The 20,387-nt window shown below is 41.4% G+C and overlaps 2 long non-coding RNA genes across 4 annotated transcripts in view; one reads left to right on the forward strand and one right to left on the reverse strand.

Moving 5' to 3' along the window:
* The first annotated feature begins 5,620 nt into the window (after nucleotides 1-5,620).
* LOC118164340 lies at nucleotides 5,621-20,339 on the forward strand. 3 transcript variants are annotated; one of them, XR_004749448.1, is made up of 3 exons: nucleotides 5,621-6,620; nucleotides 6,746-6,870; nucleotides 18,546-20,339. It is a non-coding gene; the product is annotated as an uncharacterized LOC118164340 (long non-coding RNA). The 3 variants fall into 3 exon arrangements; XR_004749449.1 differs by lacking the exon at nucleotides 18,546-20,339 and adding an exon at nucleotides 9,152-9,223; XR_004749447.1 differs by lacking the exon at nucleotides 18,546-20,339 and adding an exon at nucleotides 7,072-7,506.
* LOC118164341 overlaps nucleotides 17,842-20,387 on the reverse strand; it is a 2,940-nt gene continuing 394 nt past the window's right edge. The window contains exon 2 of the long non-coding RNA XR_004749450.1: nucleotides 17,842-18,766. This is a non-coding gene — a long non-coding RNA (uncharacterized LOC118164341). The remainder of the gene's footprint in view (nucleotides 18,767-20,387) is intronic.

Here is a 20,387-nt window from a genome sequence, read left to right on the forward strand (position 1 = left end):
GCAAGACATGTAAGCTTGCAACCATAAAAAAATATTCTTTGGCTGTAACAAGTCTGAAGTTGATGCAAGGCTCTTCTCCTTACCATGTTTTTCCTCTCAATGTTTATTTCTCTTTTTCCTCTTTTCAATTTCACTTCCCTCCCTCTCTGCCTTGTTTCTCCCACCAGAGCACAGCTTCTGGAGAGGAAGGCGGCAGACTGCACAGAGGACAGCAATGAGAAGGAGCTTCCCTCTGCTCAGCAGGAGTCTTTAAAATAAACTTAAAAACACCTCAAAAGCTGTGAAGTTATGGGAACACTCCAGCAGATGCAGAGAATTATAACTGTTAAACATGTCTTGCAATGAAGAGAGAAAAAGAAAACAGTTTTTCTCCTCTTTCCACTCTGCTTTGTTTTGAGAAGGGGAACTGAGAACGTTAGCTAGAAATAAGGACTTGGTAAAGGAGAATCAAAATGCTCATCACTCCAATGCCAGCTGGCAGAGGACCACTGGTCCTGCAGAAGGAGGGACACATGCACTACACAGGGCCAGTCCCAGATACACCTTTTCTTCTTGAAAGCTGTGTAATTATTGTTAACATTTTAGATAGGCTTGGGTAAGTGTGAAGATCTTTAAGACGAGAGTACAGAGCCTTCATGTTTTTCTATGGGGGAAAGTCCTGTTCTGGTTCTAGCAACACTGACTGGAAGGGAACAGAGGGACGTGTTTGGGAGAGATCACTGAAAGAGCTTGGGAATGGGCATTTGCCTACAAATTTTGCTTTATCTTTTTAACACACAGTATAGCTATACATATTAGAAGAGATGGGTTGTGGTTTGCACTCCCTGTGAAGCACAAGGTAGACCCCTCATACTCAGAAATCTAAGTACTTGTTATGTTAATGGAAGCCAGTGAAAGCCTAAATATAGAATAATACATACCTGATAATGAATGTTACCCAAAAAGATTCTCCTGGTGCATCTCAAATGTTCAAGCCAGCTTTCCTACCATCGCCTACAGGTCAGAAAACTCTTGGAGACCTTTGTTGAACATGAGTCCTGACACCTAAGCCTTCATTGTGCTGCCTCCCAGTCTGCCCCAAGCCCATAACTGCTGTGTGGGGTTATTCCAGCCCAGATGCAAGACTCTGCACTTGCTTTGGTTGAACTTCATGAGGTTCCTCTCATCCCATTTCTCCAGCTGCTTCATGTCACTTCAAATAGCAGCCCTGCCCTCCAGCATATTGACTCCCTCACCAAACCTCACTGCAAGTGCACGTAGTCCCATCATCCCGATTGTTAATGAAGACACTAAACTGCATTGGTACCTGCACTGATCCCTGAGGGATCATTCCCGCAGGCTCTGCCAGCAGACTCAGACACCCATGAGGCTTGGGGGCAAGTGATAACAGGCAAAAAGGGCATAAAGATGCAGAACACCTATTCCTTGCAATTAGGTCCCCAATCCCCCCAAGCAATGGGCCCACACTTTAGCCTTTCCCTTGGTGCCAGTGTGTCCATAGAGGAATCCTTCCTTGTTGTCCTCCACCTCCCTTGCTAGGTTCAACTCCAGCTGAGTTTTGGCTTTCTTGACTCCATCCTTACACACAAAAGCAATGTCTCTGTATCCTCCCAAGTAGCCTGTTCCTGCTCTCACCTCTGTGCACCTGCTTTTTGTGTCTGAGCTCAGTCAGGATCACCATGTTCATCCATGATGGCCTTCTGCCATGCTTCTGCTCAGCTTTTCTCACATTGCCTTGGACTATTCTGGTGCTCTGAGGAGCTTGTCTTTGGTGAACTGAATGCAATTTAACTGGGGCTGAAGCTCCAGTGTTGTCTTTTAACCAGTGCTGAGTCCATTTCCTCAGAAGCCATTGCAGCTGTGGGAACCCTCTTCTCTCTGTGCTGATTTTCTATAGTGTTCCAAAAGCCATGCATGTGTTGGAGCTATTTATTTATTTATTTATTTAGGCAGAAGATGAGAAAATAAACAGTCCAGAATGACTGACACTAAATGGACTGTTCTGAGGTATAGATATGGCAATAACAAGTAATGAGTGTGGCATAAAAACCTATATGCAACAGAATAAAACATCATGCTCCAGCTTTATATTTTTCACAGTCCCATTGCACTAGAAAGGATATCCTACTGGTGCCTTCTCAATAAAGCCAGCTTGGGACACATTGGTAGAGACATGGCTTTCATCTTAAATTCTGAAGTAAGTTCCTATACCTTTTTCTTTTGAAGAAAGTATTAAGAAAACATGAGGGTGAAGCATGGAGAAAGTCTTAAGAGCCTTTATAGGAAGGTGCATTAAATGCATCAAGGAAGAGCCTTAAAGTTAGAAGCAAGACAACATGTGTGCAAGTGGTTAGATTATCAGTGAAGGGTTCCATAAGCCATAGACTTCAAAGCAGTATTGGCACTAGAAAACTCAGTCTTTGGATTACACAGAGTATAATATGTGATGCCAGAGCCAGCAATAGGACTGAACAGTCAGGACAAATGTCTGGAGTTTCCAAACATGCCAAGGTACTAAGCTAAGGTAGGAAAAACAACAAGTCATCCAGTGTTGGACAGGATGAGAGAAGGATCTACCCCATCCCCATGTCCACTATTTGATGATTGCCCTGACTCTGAAGGAACTAAGGGGTCAGTCTAATAAGACCCATAGGAAAAGAGCTTTTTGTGACTAAGGGGCCAAAAAATTAGCACATCTGTAAATTGACAACATGGAGGATTTGGGGTAGATATAGATCCAAACAACAAAGTCTGTTCCACTGGGGAAATGCAAGCAAGGTCTGACAGTGTTAGAGGAAATGCCATGGAGACAAGGAATAAAAGGTGAAGTTTCAGGAATTTCTTTCTCTCTTTCTTTCTTTCTTTCCTTCCTTCCTTCCTTCCTTCCTTCCTTCCTTCCTTCCTTCCTTCCTTCCTTCCTTCCTACCTTCCTTCCTACCTTCCTTCCTTCTCTCTCTCTCTCTCTCTTTCTCTCTGCCTGTCTGCCTGTCTTTCTCTTTCATTCTTTCATTCTTTTTTTCATTCTTTTGTTTGTTCTTTTGTTTGTTCTTTCATTTGTTCTTTTTTTCTGTCTCATTTTATTCTTTCTTTGTATTGAGCTGATGGCTTTATTAGGGGTTTTGAAAGGGAATGGTTATTTTGTGTACCGTATGTGATGTGTTATTGGCTGGGACTAAGACAAACTCCCTGTTGTGAATACTGCTTTAATTTTCATGTGTTCTGTAATCCAGATGTACAAAACTGCATCTATGAGGATACATACCTTGCAACTGCATACCATAAATCTTCATATAGGTCTAGATTTAAAAAATAAATAAAATAAAAAATGCCAACACAGAAGTTTAGGACATAAGAGTAAAGCCATCCTGTATACCTATAAGGCAAATCTGTGATGGAAAATAGGTCCTATCTGAGAACAAGTAACTTTTAAGCCTGGGAGTATTCTTTTGCCTCATCAAATCTCATATGATCCTAAACATATTGCTTTTTGTTAAATTCCTTACTAAGCATAGGCATTAGAAGGCATATTTCATTTTGAATGAATGTAGGCATATTTCATTTTGTAATGAAAATCTAATCTAAACATCAAAAGTAGAAGGACATAACCAGTTTTGACAATGGCTAGTGAACATAAACAGTTTAAACATAAATCATATAATCATAGAATCATTAGTGTTGGAAAAGACCTCCAAGATCATCTGGTCCAACAATCACCCTACCACTAATGTCAGCCACTAAATCATGTCCCTACACACCAGGTCCAACCTTTCCTTAAACACCCCCAGGGACGGTGACTCCACCACTTCTCTGGGCAACCCGTTCCAATGCCTGACTGCTCTTTCTGAGAAGAAACTGGATGAATAGGTAAAATATTCTGGTGTCGTTTACAACCTTATTATTATTATTATTATTATTATTATCATCATCATTATTCAATCTGCAATAGCACTGAATAAAAGTATTTTGGTTTCAGTGTCCTCCTGAAGTCTCTCCCACCTACCTTTGTGGAGAGCTTAGAAGCAGGGACTTCAGTCCCCAGCAGGACTCAGTATCAAGCTTCACAAATTAATTCTTTCCTTACTCTATGGTAGTTATAAATATGTCTTTAAATGCATTTTATTTATTTCTACAGCAGATGTTTATGGCTTCTACAGTTGGTAAATTTGTAAACAGCACAACACAGCTAGTTAATTAAGTCTATAGATGTGGTTTTGACTGCTTTATATTTGGAATAAATCCTTCTACTTTTCAAGTCATGCAGACAGAGAGAACTGGTTTTGGGCCGAGTTTTTTTTTTTCTTTTTTTCTGGGACATTGTTTTCTCCAATGTGCCCGTATAGATGTTTACACAAAAAGGATAGCTGCAAAGATTTTTAGAAAAAAACTATTGAAAAAGAAAAAAAAAGGAATATATAAATTGCATTACAAATATTTCATTTTCTGCAGAAGAATTACCTATTAAGCTGCTAATAAACCAGGTAATGAGGACTGTTATGCAAAAATAGTTAAATGTTCATTTCTTTTTTGCTTCTGGTTCTGCTAATGTAACTTTAGAGAAATGTTTCTTTAAAGTACTTGGGGTATCCTGCAGGAGACAATCAGTTCCAGAAAGAACCACATTATCTGGTTAGCTCTCTCCAAATTATTGACCATAGAAAATATCTGTGACCGTTCATATTTTGCATCTCCATGAAAACTTAAAATTCATTGCAGAGATAAAGCACTAAGCATTCTGGGAAATAAAACCTGCTGCACATCATGCCAAAAGTAGTAACAGTGGGAACAACTAATTCAGTATATCCTCTGAGGTGGACCCAAATTTAGTGCAAAGAAAAGCTGCACCATGATTTTATCAGAATTTGTTCTCCTCCCTGGAGCCACTGACAGGGCTGCCATTAACTAAATACTATTCAAATTTCTGTAGTTCATTTTAAAGTGGAGAGCTTTGAAGTATTACCTCCTGTGTCACAAATTGAGAGGAATTTGCTCTGCAACAGAGATAAAAGAGGGATGTCTTCTGGCAAAGACCTAAAAGTAGGTACTCAAGGGTATACAGGGCCCTAATCTTTTCCCTTCTAAGGCAAACTAATTTAAGGAATATACTATCAGACTCACAGCAGATCATATGAATTCTCTAGGGGACATTTGGGTAGCAGATCAGGAACATTAGTTGCATAAAATTGATTAACAGAGCAGTGCAATCAGAAACATAGGGAAAGCTTATGTTGAAGGACCTGCAAGAAGTAACTTGTCATTAACCCCTCTTGAAAATGCTTTCCTAGCATACAAATAATTTGGAAAGCACCCATTTCTGTGAAAGGCTGACCTGTATACTTCAAAAGCTGACATCTCTGGTACACTGCAGCAAAGAAGGCTCAGAGTTATCCTGTTAGAGGTTACCTTTCCTGTTCCTCCCTGGTCATACAACAGCAGGGCAGGGCGACTGGCATTGTATCGCCAATCAGTTCTGTGCCTGTCCAGATTTAGGGACAGGCCACTGAAGGTTCTTCTGAATATACGATTCAGTTATATGTTACTGGACTAGATTACCAAAAAGATAAGACACAGAAGGAAAAAGTGGCAAAAGAAATTGGGACAGTGGTGGAATACAGAACCAGTGAATTACAGGTGAATTGACAGGTTCAGAAAAGTCCTGGTCAAAATGTTGTGGGCCATCTCAGAGAAGCTCTTACTGCAGGATGCTAAAATTGCTGTGTCATGTGGTATGAGTCATGTAATATGTCTGTGCATTTGAACAATGCTTCACAAATCAAACACTGAACAGATGAGGGCCTATAATATAATTGCCAAGTTCTGTGAACATGCATTCCATCACAAAATGGCACAAGCTGCTCTGATGGCTGTCATCTCCTGCTTGAACATGTCAGAGGCACTGTAGGTGCAGACAAAAAAGCTTATATAGACTGAGCTGAATTGCTGATGAGGTCAAGAGTAAACATGGAGTTGGGAGGCTTTGCATAAACTTAGCATTTCCTTACGACTACAGGCTGCAGCTTCTGATATAATTTAGAGCAGCCCAAGAGCTGATCTGAGCCGACTGGAGCAGTAACATAAAGCTTATTGTGTGCCAACTCTCTACAGTCTAGGCAAAAACTCATTGACTGTTAACATACAATTCTGAACTCTCCTAGCTCACCCTCTGCCTCTTCTTTCCAATGAAATAACCAAGCAAGACACCTGCATAGTTTCTACTTGTAGCAGAGAAATCTTCACTTGCTCTTTGTTTCTTTATTCTCACCTCATCTCCTTAAGAGTTATTTTCTTCACCTGTTCTCTGCAATTTCACTCACTGTGACCTTCACAATCATTGCAATCGGGCAGCTTTGTATTTTACTAGGAGTGGAATTGCCTCGAGGTAATATACTTGTAACCGGTATTTCCTTCCAGGACTGGGATTCATACATTTGACTGCTTGGTTACATGAAACCACCAGTGATGGGTGAAGTCAGCCTGGTTTCTAATTTTCTACTGGATTTCATTCATATTTTGAAAAGGTTTAAGAACAATAGGTGTTATGTTGTTTGCTGCCAGACATACTGCCAAGTTGTAGAGGAACAACACGGAATATAAAATTAGGGAGTTTCTTCATTTACATACAGGTAAGGATTGTGCTGTCATTTTAATTGATATACAGACTGAACACTGATGTATTTTCTCTTCCGAAAGGAAAATTAAATATAAATATCCCAAGAAATGCCACTAACTTGGTCATTCCCTGCAACAGGTACCTTTCATTTGCCTGTGGTCCAGTTTAAAAGCATGTGATAACTTCAGATATCCTTAATAGTTGAAGATTTAGACAGAAGATTGAAGATTTTTACATCCCTGAGAAAACTGGGACAAGAGAATGTGAGTAAGCACAGAAATATAGCAAGGCAAGTTTCTGTTGTTAAACTGAAAGTGATGTCTAACATTGGAGTCAGTAAATAATTTGAAAAGGGTCCTAGTAGAAATTGATATAAGAGAAGCTGCTTTTAGATTGGAGAATTTCTCACATTGAGTATAACAGGAAACAAGAAAATATTTTATTATTGCCTTTTATATTTTAAGGTTTGTAGCTCTGCTGTAGAAATGGAAAATAAGACAAGTATCTCCTGTAATGGCCGATTTAGAGACCATATAGTCCCAAAGTTTCAGTGGAAAATGCTTGCAGATAGACTATATGCAATCACAGCATCAACTGAGCAGACCTAACAAAATAATCTATCAAGAAAAGAACAACAGCTTCTTATTTTCAAATGGAAGAGGAGAATGGACTAGAAGGATGCATGGAGCAATGTGGCAGGCTCTACTGGTTGCCTTCTACACTTCATAATGTATTTTTCAGACCATGGGTAACAGCTATTGCTATCTCAACAGTACTGGACAAATGAAAGCGAGAAAGAAATTTAAAGAATAGAATTATAGATATGAAGTTTATATGTTAGCAGATAAAAGAGGAATGTGGAATATTAAGTGTTTCTTGCAACAGGCCATTTTAGGAACAAACATTGAAAGGTTAATAAATTCAAATGCTTCTAGAGACAAATTGGTTAAAATGCTTGTTTTAGCAAGGAACTAAAGTCAAGCCACCAATAACACAGAAAACTAAGTCTGCTCACATTGTACTGAGGCTATACAGGATGCTTCAGATCTGGGGTAAAGTTTCATGGTGGTGATTTAGGAGCCCAAGTCCCATGAGAATTCCCTGTGTCCACTCTTAGGTTGAAAGGGAGTTCCCTTCTCTTGAGGATGGCAGGAGAGATGAAATGCCTTCTCTTAGCTGCTCCCAGCCAGCTCTGTTAACCTTGGTTGAAACCAGCCGTGGTTTAGGCCATGCTTCAGCAAGGTGGACAGCAGCTGAGGGAGGTCCCATGAGCCATGACCACCTTTGTGGGAATGGGGATCCAGCTCCATCCAGGGTGCTCCTCCTGCTGGTCCAGAGAGCCACCTGGCTGCTGGACCCACCTGCCAACCTCCCACTGTCTTCAGCATCCTGCAGGGCTCCAGGAGGGCTCCACATCTGTGTGCAGGCAACTCCTCATGAGGATCTTCTTCTCTCTAAGGTCCCTTGATAGGAAGGGGAAGCTGAGGGGCACCTTCTGTGGGTAAGGTCAGGTCTCTTTCTAAGTAGGAATGATAAACCTCATTTAAATGACAGTTAAATTGCTAAATCTAGCTGGGAACATGAGAAATTTTCCACTTAAATCATAAATAGTCTCAGTTATTTAAAATAGTTCAAAGGGGATTGCATTTGGGGAGTGTCTTTGACTAGACATTGATAGTGTGTAGAGTTTTTTGTTTTGTTTTGTTTTTGTTTGTTTGTTTGTTTGTTATTAATCTGAAACAAGCTTTTGTGGTGGAATTGTGCCACCACTCAGACCAAGTGAGGCTTTAGGCTTCAGTTTGATAAGGAATGACGATGAATTGGTTAGCTCTGTGTTGGCTTGCAGATGAACATCAGATACTGTACAACAGTTTCCTCTTTGTTTGGTCTAAGCAGTACTCTTACACAAATGCTGGGACTTGAATCAGGATTTTCCACTACCCAGCTTAAGTTGGGCAAATGAACTTTGATTTAGCAGAGGGCGATATTGCATTGCATTTTCATGTATCTGTACCTTATTTTGTAGGCACATAAAGCAAATAGATCTCAGAAGACTTCTACTACAGCTAGATAGTGTTATTGTGAATTATCTTTTCAGATTTTGTTTCCTACAGTTACAGTTGTCTCTTTCTAAGGGCTGAAAGAGCATGTATGTGGGTGTGCAAAGGCTGGGAAGAACAATGTTACCAAGCCTGTTTGTAAAGAAAATGCACGTAACAACACTTGGAGTACTTAAGAGCAATTTATGTAGCCATCTAGATAAAGTTACAGAAGCGAACTGTTATGCTAAGTGCATAATGCTGTGTTAGTCCTGCTTATCTCATTTCACTTACTTGACAGACAGTTCTTGTACCAGACCAGTTTGTGCTTGTGTGAAATAAGCAGTGAGAATAATTCACAATCATTCTTCTTTAATGTTTTTACCACCTGGAGCCAGAAACGGGCTTTCAGCCCAAGGAACAAGGAAGCTCCTTTCATAACTTCTTAACAAGCTCATGCTCACTCTGTTTGACATCATGCTGCACACAGCACTTCTTTCAACAGATGCAGCAGAGTTTATTGATGAGTACCTGCTCTGCTCTTAAACCTAGGGTGCTACGTCACTGCCCAGGAGTGCAAGTAGAAATGAGGAGAGAACTCTCTGTGAGGTACTCCTAACATCCTTTATTGAGTATGAGTTTGATTCAGTATCTACTGGAGTCCTGTTCTCTGCTAATACTGATAACACATTTTAAATATTGGATGGAAAACAAAACAAAACAAAAACATAGCCAAATGCCTATAATATATCATGATGGGTTCCTATTAAGGGTTGTCATAGTGCATCATTAATGATGTTTCAGTAGGGGTGGGTAAGCAGCAGAGGGGCTAGCATGACAGTAAAAGTTCCAGAAGACTAACATGACCCGCAATTCAGAAAACTTTAGTGAACATATCAGAGTTGAAGAAAACAATTGGATGTATCATGACATTGTGTATCTGCTTTTATCCCTCTGAGAGGGTGTTCGGACACGGCATCTTTCAGAAGTAAACTGATGTGTTTACTTTCAGATTCACCTTGTCCCAAAATAAACATGAATTCAGAGGTCATGAAATGGGATAATTATACAAATTATACACAAAATGGAAAATTATGATAAAGAATCTATGATAGCATCACTGAAGAATGTTTTCCCCATTTTGCCTACAGGTAGAAGTCTTACAAATTCCCTTTTTGCATTTTGGTGCTTTCATCCATAAGATATTTGAAGTGTCTTGTTCATTCAGAATACTGGGGAATTAAATATCATGCTACTTATAATAGACTATGTCGCATTAAATCTTGGAAAAGAAGATAATCTGCTGGTGAATATGTGAAAGTTCATTCTTTTTATTTAAGTTATAGTTAAAGTACCAAATTCCTCAAACCCCTGAAAATCAAGGATTAAATTGAAACCTGCATCACAATCCTAACTACAATAGTTAATCATTGAGTTAATCATTCTATAAGGTTTAATTATCATTCTGTTGTTTCTACTCTGAGCGTCTTTCTCTTTCTTTGTTGAATAATGTCATGATTTGACCAAGCAGAGTGAACACTCCTCCATAGAAAACAAAAACAAACCACACACAAAACCAAACCAAAACCCCACTGTGTTCACATGATAAAAAACACTGCTCGAGAATAAACTCATATCATCAGCCTAAATGTGCTAAAATACATTAACAACACAACTTTGTACCAGCAGGATTTATGCCAGAGCTTGTATTATCTTTCTGTGCTGCTTGAAGTTTGTGATGGTTCTGCTGTTTTAAGTCCTCTTAGAGCCAGAATAAGACTGGTAGAAAAGCATAAAACTGGCATAGACTCCACAGTGTGTGCTCTGGTTAATCTGACAGAGATGATGTGTGATGACGTTTGGGCTTCAAGGGTGATCTGACAGGGCTCTGATCTCTGAAAGACACAAAAAGGGAGAATGCAGACACTTTGAAACTGGGCTAAAGCAGAAAACTTTCATGGGTTGAACTCAAATCCTTGGGCTGGAGACTCAATCAAACACCAAACGTGTTTTGGTTGTACTCCAAACGTCGTAGCATCAACCTGTTCCTAACAGGAGGAATAGGTAGTTCTCATACCTTGAGAATAAAAAGATGAACCAGAAATAGGTCCCTCTGAACAGTCCTAATCACTGTGTGATCATCCCTGGTTCTTCTGAAAGATTCAATTTGGTTTGATATTATTTTATCATTGAAATTATTTTAGCCGAGAAGGGGCAGTTCCTTGCATACAGAAGCTCTCAACAATTTCATTTAGTACTTTCTCAAAGTTCCCTTCAAACAGGCTATTTACAGGGATCAGACAGGCTCTGTTGGAAGTACATTTGAATGTGCTCAGTAAGAACAGAGAAAACTCTGAAAATAACATACTAACAATATTTTTTTCCAAGGAAGGGGAAAAATGAATGAAAACATTTTTATCAGGTCTCTGGAGTGTCTTCTAAGGCCCTTAGTAGTCAGATAAAAGGGTCTGTACGATGTTTACACAGCCTCCTGCAGAGTAATTGCCATTGCAGCTCATATAAAAGCAACAGTAGAAAGGTGTAAAAGTCATTTGCTAGGAAGAAATAGGAAGCAATCAGCAACACTTTAAACAAATTATTGCCATGAAATCACTCTCTCAGCTTGAGATAAGTACTCGGGTCTGTTAAAGCTATAACAGCCCTGTGGCTTCTCCTCCCAAGACATTTTTCTGCAAAGATTTATTCATAAAAAGAAGGGATGCAGTAGAGATATGCATTAAGCTGGTGCTGAATATACCTGTCCTCAGGCTACAGCTGGTCCCCTCCCTCCCCATATGTAGCAATTTATGTGTGTGCGTGTGCAAGGACTTCTCAAAAGTGTAATTATGAGCGATGTCCTTTTGCAGCAAAGCAGAAGTCTGCACAGGTTAAGCCCCTTAGAAGTGGCTGTCTGTAGAAGAGCCATCTGCAAATGTCTGTGGTAGGTAGCGGGGTTTTGAGCTGCCCCGAGAGGGAAGCACTTGGCACAGGTGAGCTGGGAAAGGAATGTCCTTTCGGGGGAAACCTAATGGACAGGAGGATTTTTTCGAGCTGCCTGTGAAGCCGGGCCAGCTCTGCGGCCACCCCGGCTCCCTGGGAGGGATCTGTGCTCTCCTGGCGCTCTGCCTGGGGAAGGAGAAAGCATCGCCCCTGTGAATCCCCCACGCTGCCCTTGGCAGGAGGCCACATCCTCGCTGAACATTTGGCTGCTTGTTCCAGCTCACAGTTAATACTTCCAAAGGGTACTTGAACTGTGGATACGGTTTGTCGTTACGGGAAACTCAGAAGTGTTCACTTCAGGAATACTGCCATTCCGCCGTATTCCTCGGGGTGCGAGTTTTCTGTCTTACTGTCTTTTCTAAAAACCTCCTTTATTTTTCTCTTTTGGGAGCAGATGGGAGTGGATGTGGAAAGTGAATATGAGATCAATCACTTCTGCCTTTTACTCAAAATCCAAATGTCTGCCCATTACCCCTGATGTCACCAGCGGGATTAGGAATGCAGGTGGGGACTAAGCAGATGAGCTCTTGAGAAAGAAAATTTCATTTTGTAAATCTCCTTTCTGAGAGAAACTTGGCTCTCTAGAGGTGCAGGGCTCCAGGGTTATGATTCAAAGAGAAAAACAGGAATAGCAGCGGGATGTGGTAACACACAGCATGTGTGTCTGTGTGCGTGTGTGCAGAACTGGGTTAGCAGGCAGGGAGCTGGGGGAATGGGGCAGATGGGATGAGGTGGGATGGTCCTCTGGTATGGGGAGCAGGAGGGCTGGGAGGTGAGGGGGCTACCCCTGGTGTGACAAAGTGGTTCTTGGCACTTGCAAACTGTGCCTGAGCAATGCTCGGGAGCAGGCCCGGAGGCAGCCGCCAGCACTGCTCCCGGGAGCCTGCTGACAGCCAGAGGATAGAGGCAGATGTGGGGCAGCACTCAGGCCCCTTCCCTGGCCTCACTGCATTTACTGCATCAGGCATAGCCAGAGCAACACTGGCACACTCAGTGCAGAAGATGATTTGAAAGTAAGATCTCTGAGACAGAAGAGGGGAATCGCTCCCAGCGTTCCCAAAGGTGTCTTTGATGGATGGAGGCATTACAGGCAATTCCTAAATCAATGAGAAGAAACTGTTAATGGACAGCAGAGATGATGCAAGTTCCCACTGCAGATTTGCAATGGAAAAGGGCCAAGCTAGAGCCAGCTGTCAGTTTTTAGGTATTATTTTCTGATTTGGGTGAGCACATGCAGCTGCAGGGATAACCCATTCAAACCGCAGTCTCTGCCTCTGTCAGACAGAAGAGATTTGTAGGTGTCGCAGAGTCAGGGCACATTTTTGTGATCCAGCTCCCTCAGAGTCAAGCAGCCACACAGGTTTTCATCAGTGTTGCTGTAAAAAGCTGTGGTAAGCACTAGCTATTTTATTGTTGCTTTCTGACCAGCCCAGCACCACATACCTTGCAGCACTCATCCACTTTTTGGGAGGTGAATTCACTCAGGAAGGAGGGTGAAAGAAGGATGCTGCTGTTCTGTGCAGCTGCATTGCCATAGCCTCAGACATACTGGAAAATACTGCTATTAGTTTTATTATTGTAATGCTCACTCCTGTCCTTACCTACTGGAACATAAAATTTGCTGAATGTCTTACACTTACTTGCCTCTATATAAGGGACACCAGTCCTTTTAAGTTTGGAAAAATCAGAGAGGTTGGACTTGTTTTACATTTTTTCAATCTGTCATAGTTTGTGATTTGAGTGTTACTTCCAGCTTCTGCGCTTTCTTTGCTGAGGACTTGACTTTTGTTAATATTAAGAGGAGATGTATCTGGAGCACAAAAATTGGACCCATCTCTGGATTCAAACTTCTCCAAAATTCAGGCACAGCACAAGACAGAGTTTGTTCAGGCTCATGTCTGCATGGAAAATATTCAATCTTGTCTCAAGGTTTGTTTACATGTTTTTTGATTTCAATATTATACGAACCAACTGCGATTTAATTAGTGAGGCATTGTAGAAATTCTTCTTATGGGTGTAATTTGCTTTGATCTCTTGCCTGAGGAAGGAGTTTAGCAATGGAACTGCTGCTTCTTCCTAATATGAGCACACATAATTGTACTTGCTTTGTCCTGGCTGTGCACTGGATTATTTCTCTACTGATTTTTAAGTATTGCTTCTTCCTGTCAAATAAATTCCTCCTGTCAGGAGCTAGCCATAAAGCTTTTGCTTCTTTGCTATTCCATGCTGGTTTAAACTTCATGCTGCATGCTGTCAAAGCTTTTATTCCTATTATTATTATTAGTGCCTTTTGAATAGCAAAATGATTAGTGATCATCTTTTGGAATATGGTTTCATAACCTCATGGGTTGCTTCAGATCTTTATTTCAGAGTTCTTTACACGTGTGTGGGAAACAAGCAACATCCAAAGATTCTTATCTATGCAGTCAGCAAACTTGAAAGAGCAGCACATGTGCAGTTATTTACTTGTTGTGATGGCATTGTCACACCAGGGCTTTCTGGGGTACCTATCCTATTGACCTCTTCAGCATTAGGTGGCCTGAATCCTGTTCATGATGCTCTTTTAATTGTCTTTACGCTGGCAGGAAGGAGTCTGCCTGGACACGCTGTCAGGCAGGGAGGGAGCAGGAGGTGAGCCTGGCTCCTTTCCTTCAGGAGAAACAGCTGTGCTGGAGCCAGCCTGGGAGGAGAGGTCAGCAGGTCGCCTTGGGGTCAGCGATGCAAAAACCTGAGCTTGACTAAAGTCCTGGTTTCCACAGAAACTGCAAGTCTTCCCTCCCACTTTTTGATCTTCTTTCATCTCTCCCAGCTCCTCCCTGCAGTCTTGGCATCTGATGTATTGGGGCCAACCAGCTCAGATTCATCTTTCAGCAGCAGTCGGAGGAGCTGCTGACACTCTCGCCGTGCATGCCCAGCAGCTGAAATACTCTCCTCCACAAGCCTGTAACTAGCTGTTTATAACCAGGCTGCAGCGTAGTGTGTGCCCCAAAAGTGAAGGCTGAAGCAGCAGCCAGAAGGACAGAGCAGGGCCTAACCATTTAGTAAGGCAAGGACACAGCAGGACCTTGTTGCACAAACTGGGAGGGGAAGAAAGGAAGAGAGGAATGCTGCAGGAGGCAAAGAGAGGAGAGCAAGTTCCCCCTACCCCTGCCCATGGCCTCTGCTGAAGGGATATGCATGGGAAAATAAGCGTTGCATCAGTTTATGGTATAAAATAAAGGATGCAGAGGGGGATGATTCCATCAGTGATTTACAGTTTTTGTTTGTTTTCCCCCTGTATATAAGCATTCATGTTTTTCCTTCAGCTTCTGACATTCTGGGCTGACAGCCTCAGTAGTTTCCTCTAAATAAAAGCTAACACACAGCAAAGCTGACAAGCAATCAGACTTCAGTCAACGCCACAATTTCTCTTCTTCTCCTCTTCTCCTCATATCTCTTTCCCCTGCTAATCCACTGAACCCACTGCCTCTGAAGTTTAGCATCCCTAATTCTTTTTAGGAAGACCATTCCAGCAGACTAAAGAGAGCTGGTGAAACTGAAGCAAAGTCCTTGCATGATTGTGTCTCTCAGAGTACTCTGTGCCTCACATACACACCTGTAAAATGGGGGTGATACCTCCTTCAGTAAGGTATCACCTCCAATTTGGGTTGGGGGTCCTCTTGAGTCCTTTCTAACTCAGGGTGTTCTATGATTGTATAAATGCAGCAACTGTGGAAATAAGACCGTGTAAGGATAACAAAAAGACAGCTGGATAGCATGTTTGGGAAAAATAATGCTGAACTCATCTTTCCTGCAAAAGAAAAGATGAAGCCTTGATTTAAGAGAGCAGCAATATGCCAAGAAGAGCTGGCAGTGGTGAAGAAGAGGGTAAAAAGTATTTGTTGTGTGTATTTATAAAGCATGATTTTGCAGTGTCCTGCTGTCATGTGTTGCTGTGTCCTTCTTGGCTGCTGCTGGCTGAACTCAGGCTTCAGACAGACCTTCCTGATGTCTGGGCAGGAGCTCCTCTCTGCTCATCGTACAAGGAGCTACACATGCTGTCCAACTCATCTCTTGAAGCAGTGTAACATTTTCTACAGCCTCAGTATACTCACTCTGCACGCAAACATGTTTTACAATGTTCATATGGGTTTCGGTATGGTTGTTATTATGGGCTGGACCTCCTGACGGGCAGGCATTGTACCAACATGGGGCAGGAGTTTACAAACTAAGTATCTGTGCTGCTGCACTGTGTTGTAAAGCTTTCTGCTTATTTGTGGAACAGAAATAAAATAAAAGGCAGTGCCCTAAGGTTTCTGAGGTCCCTCACTGTGCCACTGACTTCTTTTGGCCTCAAAGTCAGGGATGAGCTGCTCGGACTCCCACAATGCTGCCAGCAAAGGGACAGGGTCGTGCAGGGTTGAGGACCTGGTGAAGGGCAGCGTGGTGGTGAAATGAGGGGGTGCTGAAGGCATCTGTCTTCATCTTCAGTGCCTGTGCTACAAACATGCCTGGAGCAAGGTGAGGGCAAACCTTTCTGAGGAAGGCAATACGAGAGCAAAACAAGGTATGGAGATAGCATGTGGATAGTTTTTAAAATTCCTCAGGCTTGAGGAAGGACTTAAAAAAGATACTTGTCTTAAAGTTCTGAGATAAAATACTGACAACAATAGAAACCAATGGGAAAGGATTTGGATTTTTTTTCCTCTTTGTCCCTTTATTGCCCTTTTCCGTCTAACGACCTCTTCCTTTACACAGTGAGTCATGATCCAGAGGCAGAGGGATGGGAAACTTTGAGCCATAGATCCTCTCTGTCACAGGCACGCTCCAGACCCAAATTCCTGCTGATCCCAATCATCTCATCTCCGCACAGCACTCGCCTCAGCTGTTTGCAAAGCAGTGTTAGCCACCTGGCTGCCTCGAGACATGCATTCTTGGGACACCCAAACCAACAATTTACACTGTGGTAAAACCTCAGTCTCATCAAGGTTCCTCTTGAGCTATAAAAACGAAGTAGCACGTAGAGCCCACACTTTGATTTTCCCAGACTATGGATCTTCTCCTGTTCATTATAACCACTCTGGGATTTATCAGGCAACCACAGGCCTGATAAACGGCCAGACTTTCAATTATCTATTCAGCCACCTCAGAGAAGGGCAAAAAGATGCCAAGGCTGCCTCTGGTGGGCTGGGGTCACTGGCGAGGTCTGCCTGGCCCCAGGCTGCTCCTCAGATTTCTCTCGAACTTCAACAGCAGCCAGATGTCTCACCACATATTTGCAAATGTGTGTAGTACCAGGCCTGTCTTGAACACAAGGAACTAAAGCAGGTGGACTAACTTGCCCAGGGTCACTGTGGGTATCTGACATAAAATCAGGTTTAAACCAAATCCTCCTTTAAGACTCTGAAAGGCTCAATAACCTTTGACAGCCAGGGTGTCAGCACCAGCTAGCATTAGTTATCAGTCATTCTACACAGCATCTTAGCTACCATCCGCAGTCAGGAGTTCAACAATTAAATATTAAGCTGGAGAACAGTTTCTAGCCCTTGGGCATTCAGAAGCTGAGCAAATCTAGGCTGAGTGTGATAGGCATAGAGGCTGGAGAGAAGTGTGGCACTTGGTTAAGAAGATTGACAGCTTTTCCCTTGCACTAGGACAACTTGCACTTTTAGCATGCAAATTTCCCTTGCACTTGCACACTGAGCCACTGTATCAACAGACAGAACAATGCACATTTACAAACTATACATACTTCAATAAACACAATTATAACACATTAAATTCTGAAATCTTTGCTTCAGGGTCTTCACACTCGATAAAATATTTTTCTGAAAAACTTGTGGACGCTTTAATTATTGTGTAAACCATGACTAATATTAAGAATGACATTCCTTTTCCAAAACAGAATTGACTCATACTTATTCAAAGCTACAGAGTAAGTAACACAATAAGAGGTTCTGCTCTGTCCTCTCCTAGGATCTGCAGGGAGATGGATGTAAGGGGTGATGCTGCCTGTCCTGAAATCAGTGAGAAAAATGAGAGACTAGATGGAAGAGTCTTGAGAAATGTAACTTAATGTAACTTCTGCATTTGTATTGAAAATTAAGCCATGCAGCAATGGTTATGCAAAACACATCATGTATAAACTACACTCTGGAGTCTGTGCTTAATGTGACAAATCAGTATTTCCACAACAGCAGATTTTTTTTTTATTTTTTATTTTTTTTTATTTTTTTCTGATAGCCTTAAGAAAGGTGTTTTACAGATGTGAATTAGAGTGTTTTGACCAAAGAGCTCCTCCAGAGTTCCAGACTCCTTTGTCTTTCCTGTTAAGCTAAATATTCCATTGTAGATATCAAAGCACATAGAAAATGTATCTAATCCCAAGATTAGGCATATGGCTACAGGTAACTGTCTTTTTAAAATAAAATGCAGATTTAGGAGCAAGGCTGCACTTTCTTTAAGTTGGGCATTACACACCTGAAATACAGGTAGCAATAGTTTTGCTTTAAGCAAATATAGAAACAATTACTCGAAATTTAGAGAGGATTTCAAATTTAAGTCTATTCATTCTATCGTATATACTTGGATTCAAAGCTTCATTCATTAATGTACACAAGGAAATAGCAAAATCTGAAACAACACGTACCTGCCTTTTAAATGTATCATCCTGTCCTTTATTAAAGCCAAGCTTTTTTACATTATCAGCAGCTTGTGCAGATATAAATTTAGATCACGGTAGGTCTGAGTCAAGGGGGAGATTTACTGCTGCATCCCATCCATACCACAGCACAGAGTGCTCTGATGCCCAACCCCATCTTAGGCATCGATAACAGTTTCTCTCTTGGCTTTTGCTCTTTGCTGAAAAAGCATCTTCCCCCCCTTGCGGCTACATTTCATCCCAGGTTTTCCCTTTCCAGTCTCAGGTTGTGTAATAAGTCACAGCAAGGGCATCTAATCATCTCTAGAACGTGACAACATTTGGTTCAGATTCCCTTATCAGCATCACCTTTCCTTCTGCCTCTGCTTCATCCTTAAAGAAGACCAGGCGGTGGGCCTTGGAGATCAGTCACACGTCGACCGCTTCTTCAAACACTTCACGTGGGAAACCGTTCAGAGGCATGATTGCTGAGCTGCAGACCTGGAAAATAACTGTCATCAAGACCTTTACATTTGTCAAAGGAATTTCAGCCCACTGACACTGCTTTGCCCCTACTTTTTTTTTTTTTTATTATTTTTTTATTTTTTAACTTTAGCAAGACCTTGGAATTTTATGACTTAAATTTGCTACTGTGGTGCATTATTCTGGGAGGAGTTCTATTTCACACAAATGTTTTAGCCAAGAATTTGTTACACACCTTTAAAATGAAAAAGATCATTATTATATTGTGTGTGGTAATTAAGACGAAGCCGTCTGCTTTATTTCCTTTGTTCCTGTTGATTTATGGAAAAACCCATCCTCCTCTCCAGCACAGCTGCATGCCAACCAAGGATGGTACAAATCTGAAAACAGCCTGGAACTGAAGTAGGAACTGAGTTTGGCAGGACTGCAGGCTGCCTTGTACTGACAAGTTCTGCTAAATAATAACACTCAGGTACATTATTAAAAGTTTTGTTGAAGAATCATGACCTGATCATGGCTAGATGTGGCCCACTGCAGAAATTCTAAATCCTGCAGCATGTATCTGCATTAAAAGATACAGAACCTGTATTATACCGACCGCTATTGTGTCTCTTCTTTCTAAACCTTGCAAGGGGCCAACTGAATTCCTATCTGAGTGTTTTCACATGCAATGTAGTTAAAATGTAATGCCATTTAGAGCTTTACAGAATACTGTTTTAGTCATTTGGGAATTTGTGTGCAGGAATTTTTAGTTCTAAACTGTGCATGTGCATAAGCATGTTTTGTGAATCTTACATAAATAGTTTAAAAGCCCCTTTTTGAGAGTTGTGTGTATATAATCTAGAACTGATGGAAAATGCAAATTACATGTTATGAATACGTGTAAATGAATCAATGTTAGCTTACTGCTACCGTTGTATATGGGAGTTAGAAAGCATTTTGTGCTTTTATAAAATTTGCATTTAAATTATGTTGAACTTTATCATAAAATAATCTGTTTTGTTTTGTTTTGTTTTAGTTGAATACAAAATCACATCCAAATACAGAAACTGATGTGTTTTCAAACACGTTATCTGGCCTCTTCTTCCCTCTGCAAGTAACAGCAACCTTAAAAAGACATGTTGACTTCTACGAGGCTCTGTCCTTTTCTCTGTAAAATGCAAGGTAGAATGTTTAACAAGCAAAACCAAAAACATAAAACTTAAACTGAGGTTCAGCTTTGACCTTATATTGTCCCCACTAAATTAACCTTTGTATCACCTAATGAGCAACACTTTGAACTCGCAGAGCTCCCTTCTCCTGGACATCACACATAACTGGAAATAATTATCCACCAGCAAGAAAGGCAACTATTTAACATGGCTCTTAGCCTAATTTATATATAATTTCCCTGGCACATTAAGTGTTGCTGTGGTATTTTTGCCACCATTTAGACCGGAACAGTAACCAGGGTCATCTGGAGAGGAGCAATTCCATCAGCCATACTGTGCAGCGTCCTGGCAAGAGGAGTTGGCTCTGAGGGTGATTATAGCTCTTCAGGCAGTGAAGGCACACAGAAAAAACACCAAATATATCTTTTCCCCTTCCCTTCCCTTCCCTTCCCTTCCCTTCCCTTCCCTTCCCTTCCCTTCCCTTCCCC

This window comes from Oxyura jamaicensis, chromosome 3 (genome assembly GCF_011077185.1).
Source record: "Oxyura jamaicensis isolate SHBP4307 breed ruddy duck chromosome 3, BPBGC_Ojam_1.0, whole genome shotgun sequence".
NCBI classification, from domain to species: Eukaryota; Metazoa; Chordata; class Aves; order Anseriformes; family Anatidae; genus Oxyura; species Oxyura jamaicensis.